Genomic DNA, 10,864 nt, shown 5'->3' on the forward strand with positions numbered 1-10,864 from the left:
AAAAATATGAGGCAAAAATCTGGGCATTTTGTGAAAATCTGTACAGTTGAGAGGTATGCCCCCCCCCCCCCCCACACACACACACACACACACAGGATATGCATGCCCATTCTCCCTATCCAATGCCATCAATCACTGAAGATGCTAACTGAAGTTGGGCAATTGGGCTGACGTCAGGGCTTTATACCTCTGTGGCACTGGTGTTGGCCATCATGAGATCATGGAATTATTTACTTCCTTTTTTCCAAAAACCTGCATACTGAAACTGTTTTTATGTCTTATTAACCAGCTTGGTAAGTATAGCAGTAGCAACAGTTAAAACTTGCATTTAACACAAAATCTGTACTATTATATATTAGAAAGAAGGAACCAATGAAAAGGGTATACATATTTGACCAACTACAGTATGGTGCGTAGCTGTTGCAGTCTTTTGCTTTATTATATATATGGCATAATACTGACAAATGTAAATAGTAAGAATGAAATCATAAATGTAAATAATGTTAAATCCTGTTTTGGGGGACTCAGTGGTCTCATCATCAGCAAAGTTCAGTGATCCCTGCACTTCACTGTTCCACAAGTCCAGATTGCCCTTGGATTAGGGTAATTTCTAAGGAGGGAGGCATCCAAAGGCTAAGTCCCCACATTTCCTAGGCCAGGCAGGAAATTTGGGGTAGTTCTGTACAATGTCATCCTTGACATATTCTGGATTTTATTTTTTTGTTTCTATGCTAAGTTTACAACCCTCATCCCTCTGGCCAATGAGTGCACTGCAGTGCCTGCTGCACTGTCCCTAGGAAGAAACCATGTTTTTCCACACTTACTACACTTGGCTGGAGTACAAACTGTTTGGCTGGTTTTGCATTTCGGAGTCACAGAGTCAGTCTTCATGGAGTGCATTTTTGGTTCTTTCCTCTAGGGAGTGTTTATTTAACATTTGCTAACCGGAAAAGTCCAACTTGGAACAAAGCCAATTTTCAGCAGAGGCCCGGGGAGAAATGCTCCATATGCATGTCTTTGTAGCATGGGAGGAAACTGGAGCACCTGGTGGAAACCCACACGAATGCAGGGAGGACACACAGACTCCACACAGAAGGTACCCCAGCCGGGAATCATCCCAGAGAACCTCTTGCTGTGAGGCGACAATGCTACTGCTGTACCACTGTGCTGTCCATTATTTTGGGTGGATTTAGCCATATTATTTAATAGTTACACAGGCCTCATAAGTTACTTCTTTGTTAGAAAGTAGGAATTCATACAAAACTGTACTCAGTGGCAGTCATGACAATATCCTATTACACAGAAGGTCTTCATGTGCAATTGTATTTATGCTGAGTCCACTTTTGCCTACTACTGATGCTAGATGTGGTCCTATCAGGACTGGACTGCAGCAAACACCCAAACTTATCATGTGGTAAGATGGACTTAACACTGTTCACCCTCCTTTTCTGGTCTTAGAATTCTGGCCACCAGAAATGTCTAAAATCTAATATTGCACCTGGTTCACAGGTATAAGAATGAAGTTCACCTGTGTCTATGTTATGTGATGCACCTAAAAACAAACTGCAAGGCCTCTAAGGGAATTTTCAGTTTTTTTTCCACTAACATATAAATAGTTACTGCCTCTGAAGATGTAACACATAAGACTATTTTAATAAAACCACATTTTATGTATCTATGGATTGCTAGTTACGTTAACTATAGAAGGCTGTTGCTATGCTTCCTGTCATATTTCCATTTGCTTACTGACATCAGTATAAATAACTGAAATTATACAATTTCACCAATAAATGACTGATCTGATACAATTTCACCAGTGTTGGGAAAATGCATATGAAAGGCAGACTAAATAAAATACCTATATGGTTTATGTATCTACTGGAAAAAAAATTGGATTTTTTATTAAGCACATTTTTGTGACTACTCTCCTTTTCTATTTATATTTCATAGTTTCTGGTAACTAGGTTGTGTGGTATCTTTTACTGATACACTCCTCTTTTCTAACTATGTGTCTTTCCTCATATCATCTTCCTCTAGAGCTGAAGCCTTATGTTCTGTGTTTTTACTGTCAGACTATTCCATTTCATGTCTACATTAATAAATTAACTACCTCACCTGAGTTATTGATTAATTTTCCTCTTTGTGTTGTAGGCTGTACATGTTTTCTTAATGTATTTTTTACAGCAATTTTGCTGTCTTCAGATTTTTGTGACTTTTTTCAAAAGTGAACTTGTGGTTGCCATGCAGTTTAGTCATTGTGTTTCACCATATTTTATTATTTTGGCTACACACCATCACAGTGTATGTAACTTCAGTTGTTTTAAGTTCCTTTTTATATATCTTTTCTTCCTAGAGTGCAGGCAGGTCTCAACTGTCCTGGTTAGCATACCTTAACAGATCATCTTTTTTTAAGACATTAATGGAATAACATATATTCTTTACAAATACAGATCCATTAATAACATTATAAAAACGCCTATAATATAATATTACAGCTAATGAAACTGTGTGCTGACATTCTACATATGTAACTGCAATGACAGCATTTTTAAAGATGTGATAGGTATCTTCCTGTGGGCAATGAAGTGAAGAAGAATGGTATATTACAGGAAAATGGTTCTGTAGATCGAAATCATATAACATGAACCTGAACAGACAGATCATGCATAATATTCTCTGCTGTGATTTAGATGTAACACTATGATTTTGCCTTCAGATTTATATTTGTTCTAGACCTCCTGATGTTCCCTATAAAGCTAGACCAAATTATGCATATATTTTTTAAAATAAATTGTTTAAATAATATACAACAAATTATCATCATTGATTGTATGATATATAGAGGATTATGGCTGGGTTTCCAATCATAACCAACTTGTTATGTGTGCAAACCATGGATGTCAAGAAATTCATCTTAACAGTAGAACAAACTGAAGTTTCAGAGCCAAATCTTGACATCCATGTCAGTATAGTATACCAAAAAGTTAAGATCAGGGAAACATCATTATAATTAATTCTTTGTCGAACCTGGAGTTCCAAGTGCTCCAATGTACTCACTAGTTACAGAGAGGAAAATGTAGATGCAGAAAGTGCTTTAAAGCTGTGAAAGTCATAAACCATTGCTGCTACACAGACAGTGGACTGACCCTTTGCCAGACTAACAGCAACATCTTTAAAAGCTGTTAAACAATCCAGCCCGACTTTTGTGTGACAGTATTTACAGCTTTTAAAGCTGTTAGCATTTTCTGGGGCTGTTCCATGGTGGAAGCTGTGTGTGATGCACAAGACAGAGGCATAACAAAACCTGTTTGATGCCACTCAGGTGTATAACAAGGATGTTTTTCCTGATTTTGGGGCATAATCAGTATATTCCATGTGTAATAGTATTTAAAGATGCATTACACTTTAAAATTAAAAGAAAGCAGTACTGTTTCCGAATCTCTGCTATGACTTTTAAAGGTCTTTACTATGATATTCACTGCTCAAAAGCTGTATGACATAATGTAGATAAACACCAATGAAAGACATTTTTTTTCACAGAAAGGGTGGTTGGAGCATGGATTATTCCTCCAGTATAAATGTTGGAGACAAAATTAGGGAATTCAAGACTCTATACGTGAGAAATTTTGCATGGCTTTGTTAAATGAAAAGAGCAGACAGAACCAAAAACAATGAAAAGGACATGCTACATTGTTAATCTTTACTTAATCAGTTGTCATTTTCTTTGACTGTCAGTTAACTCTTGTGTCATTAAGTAAAAAGTAAAAAAGGTTGATTTTTATTTCCCTGTCCCAGTACCATCCCTTGCTGGGGAACATGTCAGGTTGCCAAAGGTAGTTTCTGTGTATGCAAAATAATTGAAAGCAGTTCACCAAAATCACTTTTGTCAACAGTGATTATTGCCTTTTTCTCCACTGTTGTGCATCCTCTGAGTGATATATATATATATATATATATATATATATATATATATATATATATATATATATATATATATTTATGTGTGTGTGTGTGTGTGTGTGTGTGTGTATATATTTATATATATATATATATATATATATATATATATATATATATATATATATATATATATATATTTATGTATGTATATATAATTGTGGGGTACAGGGGGACTTGACCCCCTGCAAAAAAATTACTTTTAATGTTCACTTAAGGCAGTTTCAACAAACTGCATTCAATTTGTTTTACATTTGCCAAAACCATCTTCAGTGAGTCTACCTGAATCCTCCTTGCTACAACACTTAAAGTTTGTCTGTAAATGTCCTATCTGCCCTAACTATAAAATAAAAGAAACAAACTTAATGCCAGCAGTAATGTTATGTTTGTCACTGCAAGTAAGAAGTGTGAGAAATGAAAAGTGAACATATCATTCTGTTAGGTATTGTGAGACCCATGCACTGGCCCAGTAATCAAGGTGCCTCAATCCTCACCACTAGCACCAGTGAGGGGTATGCACACAGAGAGGATAACAAGTACACATACAGTAAAGTACAATTTTCCTTAAGAGCACACAAATATCACAGTTGGTTTGGGTCTGGTTTCTCCCTTTCTCTCCAGATTCCCAATAAGACTCCCTACTGGCACAGCTATAGGGTACAGATCTCAGCCTAGTGGTCAAGCCAAAACCTCCAGTACTGTCTCTGTCCAGCCAGTGCTTTGTGTCTCTGCCCAAGTAGCTGACGCACACACACACACACACACACACACACACACACACACACACACACACACACACACACACACACACACACACACACACACACACACACACACACACACACACACACACACACACACACACACACACACACACACACTTTGAGATATGAGTTATATACAACACACAGACACTCCTGGGGAAGGCTGGCACAGGTTCTCCAGCTATGCCCCCTTCTCTCCAGACTATAAGGTAGAAATCACTGCCACAAACCACTAATATCAGGTACTATAAAGCCCTTCCCAAAGGATGACCAATTTCACTGTGCACTATTACTGTTATCCAAATAGTAAGTGTGACTCAGGGCTAAAGCTATTGGAGTGGCTTGGACAGTATCACCTGACGCACACACACACACACACACACACACATACACTTTGAGATATGAGTTATATACCACAGACACTCCTGGGGAAGGCTGGCACAGGTTCTCCAGCTATGCCCCCTTCTCTCCAGACTATAAGGTAGAAATCACTGCCACAAACCACTAATATCAGGTACTATAAAGCCCTTCCCAAAGGATGACCAATTTCATTGTGCACTATTACTGTTATCCAAATAGTAAGTGTTACACAGGGCTAAAGCTATTGGAGTGGCTTGGACAGTATCACCAATTACATGCAATGTAATCTAAGAGCTTAAATTGTCTCAACACAAAGCAACCACAGTTGAAAGGTTTAAAAATATTTAATAATAAATAATAAAAACACAAGACAATACTTACTACTTCAACACAATGACATTACAGAGTTCAGAAATCACAGGAAAATGCTAAGACTGTAGAACAGTCTAACATAAATATAGAAAACAGCTAGACTAATTTAACTATTTCTATCTATCTCTAAGAGAAATCACTGTTCTAAATAAATATCTTACTTACAGAGCAAGCAAGTGCTGGTGAGTGGATGTTCCTCAGACAAAATTCAAAATGCTCTAATCTTTCTCTCTGAGAAAGTCTTAAATTGATAAACACCCAGTACTGCTGAGTCATTTCACATTACATCATTTTTATCACTTCTTTAGTTCTCAGGCTAACAGAAACTCAAAAATTACATTTCTTAGTAAGCTGAACCTGGCCAGGAAGCCACAGCAATAAAAGACATTTTACATTTAAAACCTAGTAATTAACTGTTGTCCTAAGACAGAAATAATTCCTTAGTCTAGACATCCTGTCTCCGAGATTGAGATCAAACAGTATTAAAATGCTTGACTTACCTTTCTTCCAGCAGGGTGCACTGTGGTTACGTTTTTGAAGCTCAGAACATAACACAATTTTCTTACATTTGTTACACAAGCCTGTGAATCCTATTAATATTTACAGTGACATAAAATTATTTACAAAATCCTATCTAGCTAACCTGTCAACCTTCACAGGTATCTTTCTGAATGGCAATATTTAAGCATTAAATCCATTTGCATAAGGATAAAACAAGGTGGATAATATAACTTTCCATCTAAGTGCTGGAATCCTGGTGTGATAGTGAAATTGGTCAGATGCGATCTGTGCTATAATACAGCTAACAAATAAAAAATAAAAAATAAATGAATGAATGAATGAATAAATGAATAACGGAACAGATATTCATTCTCTATTTTGCTAAATGTCTTATGTTCTCTTGTTTGGCAATCAAGTCAGTGTTTCCATGGATGTGTCAAATGGAGTAAAATTAAACATCCTCTAAATCTTGTTAATTAAGAATGGACTACTTAATAAGTTAGCTTTTCTGTGGGTTTTACTACACATTTCATTCTGAACCAATTTTTGTGTCAAGGATCCATTCGCTAATACCTTCATGTAATACTTTCATGAAGAAGGAGAATCTAAAAATGGTCTAGGAATGGCACAGATGCAAATGCTTGTATGAAAGGCACAAATACTGCAGCCAAACCCAGTATATAAATAGTATTACTTTATTGTATTAGCAAAATTATCATCTGATAATTATTAACATATTTAATCTTATGGCCACGGTGGTGTAGTGGTTAGATTTGTTGCCTCATAGAAAGAGGTTCTCTGGTTTGATTCTTGGCTGGTGTGCCTTCTGTGCGGAGTCTGCATGTCCTCCCTGCAGTCAAGTGAGTTTTAAAGACATGCAGGTAGGTGCGTGCGTGTGTGTGTGTGTGTGTGTGTGTGTGTGTGTGTGTGTGTGTGTGTGTGTGTGAATGTGCTTTCTTTGAAGGTTGGGCCCTGGGCTGGCAACTCGACACCATAAAAAACACTGCCATTCAATCTGCAGACTGGTGATCCACTGTGGTGACCCCTAACCGGGATAAGCCAAAAGACATTGCTATTACTATTTTTAATATTCTGTTGTGTCTCACTTAGTGCAACAAAATATAATGTCCATGTTTTTCAGAAGTTTCTCAGATCTCAAAAGAAAAAAATATACATGAGTATTTTAGGTATTATAAGAGTGACTAAGAGTAACTCAGAGGATTAGGATTACAGCTGTGAGGTGATAACAAGCTTCACCATATAGTCCAGAGTTTGAATCCTTTGGTCTTTGCCTACTGTGACCAAGTAACAGTTAACTTGACAGTGCTCCTGGACGGAGTCTGAAAAATCATCCATGTGGATCAATTCTCTACCCTAATAAACAAGTACAAATAAAAGACTATCCATATTAAAGTCATGGTGGCATCATTTTTAATTTCTTTTTACAGTGGTAAGATGTCTATATTAGATCGGCGAAACAGCATTACAGCGAATGCCATTTTGATGACACATATAGACCGAAATCTGAAAATAGCGAAGGCTCAGGCTCGGCCTGAACCATGACATTGCCCTTTACCCCACTGTAGTGCGATCTCGGAGTTGGTATATTTAATTAGTGGGGGTGTGGGAGGCACAGCTTATGTTTGAAATTGTTTGTATGTGTTTTTGGTGCTAGCGATTTCTTTCCCAGGGAAAGAAATTGCTGTTTTGAACGTTAGTGGTTTAGTGTGGTTGGCAATTATGTGTCTCTGAATAGCTGTTCGATGTAACGCCTCTTTGAGCTTTTAATATAGACTCAGTGGTCACAGTATCACTCTAAACATGTGGTAAATAACTCGCTTGTCATCTAATGAATGTGATAATGGCTTTATTTGAGCCCACACATGTACAGTGAGTCATAGAAAAGATAATTTTATGCATACACAAAATCATTTTCATCATGATGCTAAGCAAATAATAATTTTACTACTAAGAATATAGCATTTATTGTGATTTAAGTTATGAGAGGCAGGATTTACAAAAATCACTCACTGTCATGTCAGACACAAGTTAGAATGAGTTTTGTCCTTTCCATTGATAGTTAATCTAATTTTGATTGATATATATAAACATCTTGACAGTTCGGCCAACCAAATAAGACAAGAACTTAACTTACCTAAAAATTATCTGGTTATTCTGAGACAAATTAGAGAACTCACTATAAGCTATTTTAAAAGTTTTAAACCGGAAGAAGAAGCTATTAATAGATGCTCTTTGTTGTGGCAAGCTCTCCAACAGGATCTTAAATATATCATGACAGCAAATCAATTAATTAAAGAATTTCAATTTCATGATAAAATTTTGTTATCAAACTACTGGGAAGAGAAAATCTTACTGACAGATAGAAGTAATATGTTAAAAGCAATTGACCTGACCATCAAATCTACTTCTCTTCAAAAATTAATATATACCCAGTTGATGATTTGGAACAATGCATATTATACACGTCTTACCCTGCATAAATTTAATCCCAAAAATTCACCAACTTGTCCATACTGTAAGAATCAACCAGCTGATCTTCTTCATATGTTCTGGAGTTGTAAATGTATTTTCAAACTTTGGAATTTCCTTAAGATCCAACTTCAGAAGGTGGGTTACCAGAGTACAACATTATCATGGAAATTTATGATTCTGCATATTCCCCCGAGAGAGATCCCTAAATCACAAATTATTATATATATTAATATTTTTCTATTAATGAAGCTTTATATAGCTTCAAATTGGTTAGACCCATCTAAAACTTCATGGCAGAACTTTAGAGTTCTAGCGACAAAACATATATTGGCTCATAAATTACTATTAAACCCACAAAATAAAAATGTTAATAATCCAAAAATTTGGGAACAGATTTTTAATATTATACTAGCATAGTATTTTCAACTTGGAAATATTAATAATTTTTTATGTATGTGGAGAGAATTTAGTAATCAACTGTCTATTACTTGCATTTATTCTTATGCTTTTTTTATATTTAACTGTATTACATGGAAGCATTCTTGTAAATATTGTATATAGAGTGTGGTTATTAGTGATACTAGTAAATGCTTGATTTGTGAATATATTTTATTTTTGTTCTTACTTGTGTTTGAAAATAATATAACAATAAAGATTTATTATGGAAAAAAAAAAGAATGAGTTTTGTCCATCATGTAATTAAAGACCAGGGCAGCTGAGAAAGAGAAAGAAAAAGGACTTCACAACCAGCTTCTTAATAAAAATGTCGCTAGGAGCAAAAAAAAAAAACATTATGATGCCATGTATGAACTGCCCAATGCAACTCCCATAGATCCTGGTCTGGTTTAAGAAAAGATCAGGAAAGAAACAGGTGGTTATAACAAAAGACGTTGGTTTGTCTGAAGCATACCTCTCAACCTCTTAGTGTAAGAATTCTGGACAAAGCCAAAAATAATGGGGAGACAGAGGTCCAAAAATAGGGGCACTTTTAAATATTGCTTTTATAGATTTAGAAAGCTGATAGAATAGCAGGTTTTGCATTAACATTCATAGTCAATGACTTAAATATCTGTGATTATGTAGTGATGTCAATCCTGAATGATTTCCAGAAGAACAGTCAAAAAAATATGAGGCAAAAATATGGACATTCTGCAAAAATATGGATAGTTGAGAGGTATGGCATAATGTAAGCTGATGCAGACCATCATCCAAGGTCGGCAGGGGTGACAAAAAAAGAAAAAACAAACAGATTAAATGAGCTAAATGACCTAGAAGGGTTTATACATAAATTAACAGAGTTGGAACTAGAAAAATGAGAAATCTGGATGTAGTTCTCAGAAAAAAAAAGAAAAGAAAAGAAAGGATGAGGGAAGGGATGCACAAGTTAGGGCTCAATTCATTGATGGTGACCATGCAATGGGGCAGGTCACAAAGACCAAAGTTTAGGATTATGGGGATGCAGTTGCTTGGCTGTAGAAGATAGAGAAATCTTTAGCAATGGGTCTTGAAGTATGGAAGGAAAGCATACTAGTTCAAGAGCTCTTGAGTTCCACTAGATGACCTTTTTGGAGTCAGAAAAAACAGTATTAGGAGCTTACAAAGACAAAGATAAAAGGAGAATCAGTATAGTTGATTACAGAGGTGAAAACAGTTGTAAGTGATAAAAGAAATTTAGAGAACTGACAGACAGGGGAGAAGACCAGAAGAACAGCAACACGCATGTGAGGATAAAGGTGACAAACTGAGTGAGACAAAAAAGGAGCTTACGGGATGAAAAAGCCCTCCTTTAGTTACAAAGGAGAGAGAACGAAGGCATGTAAGGAAGGTAGGATACCAATCAGGGAGCTACGGAAAAAAGCAGAGAGGTTAAAGGGGGATAAAGAGATGAGGTGATAGCTGAGGAAATAAAGAAATTAGTAGGGGCACTAAGGGAAGACAAGCTGGGTAGGATCCTACCTAGGACCACATCAGGGCTGTAGGGATGCTAGCTGAACCTCTCATACAGATCTTGGTCACAAGTTTCTAAGGGAATGGGTGGTCCCAAGAGATTGGAAGCAAGTGGTAAACGTGCAGCACAGAGTAGAACAGTGAACTATAAGCCATTGAACCTGCCTTAACAAGTGAGTAAAATGAGTGTGACAAGCCTGAAGTCAGGGCTTGTGAGATTTCTGAAGCAAAAAGGGTTTCTTCATGGAATTCCAGCCGCCTGATTTCCCAGCAGGATGATTCTGTCAGACTAAGCCATTGCAATTCTATGACTGGGTTAAAAGGAAGGTGAATAGAGACAATGGAATTTAACAAAGGCTTTGCTGTTAGGGTTTCCATCCAGTATGGTCTTCTTGCACAAATCTGGAATGAGGAAGAAGGGTAATGTAAACAGTACAGGTGTTTGACAAAAGTAGTTAAAGGGCAAGCAG

Source organism: Protopterus annectens, chromosome 5.part0 (assembly GCF_019279795.1).
Source record: "Protopterus annectens isolate FY-2018-M chromosome 5.part0, PAN1.0, whole genome shotgun sequence".
NCBI lineage: Eukaryota > Metazoa > Chordata > Ceratodontiformes > Protopteridae > Protopterus > Protopterus annectens.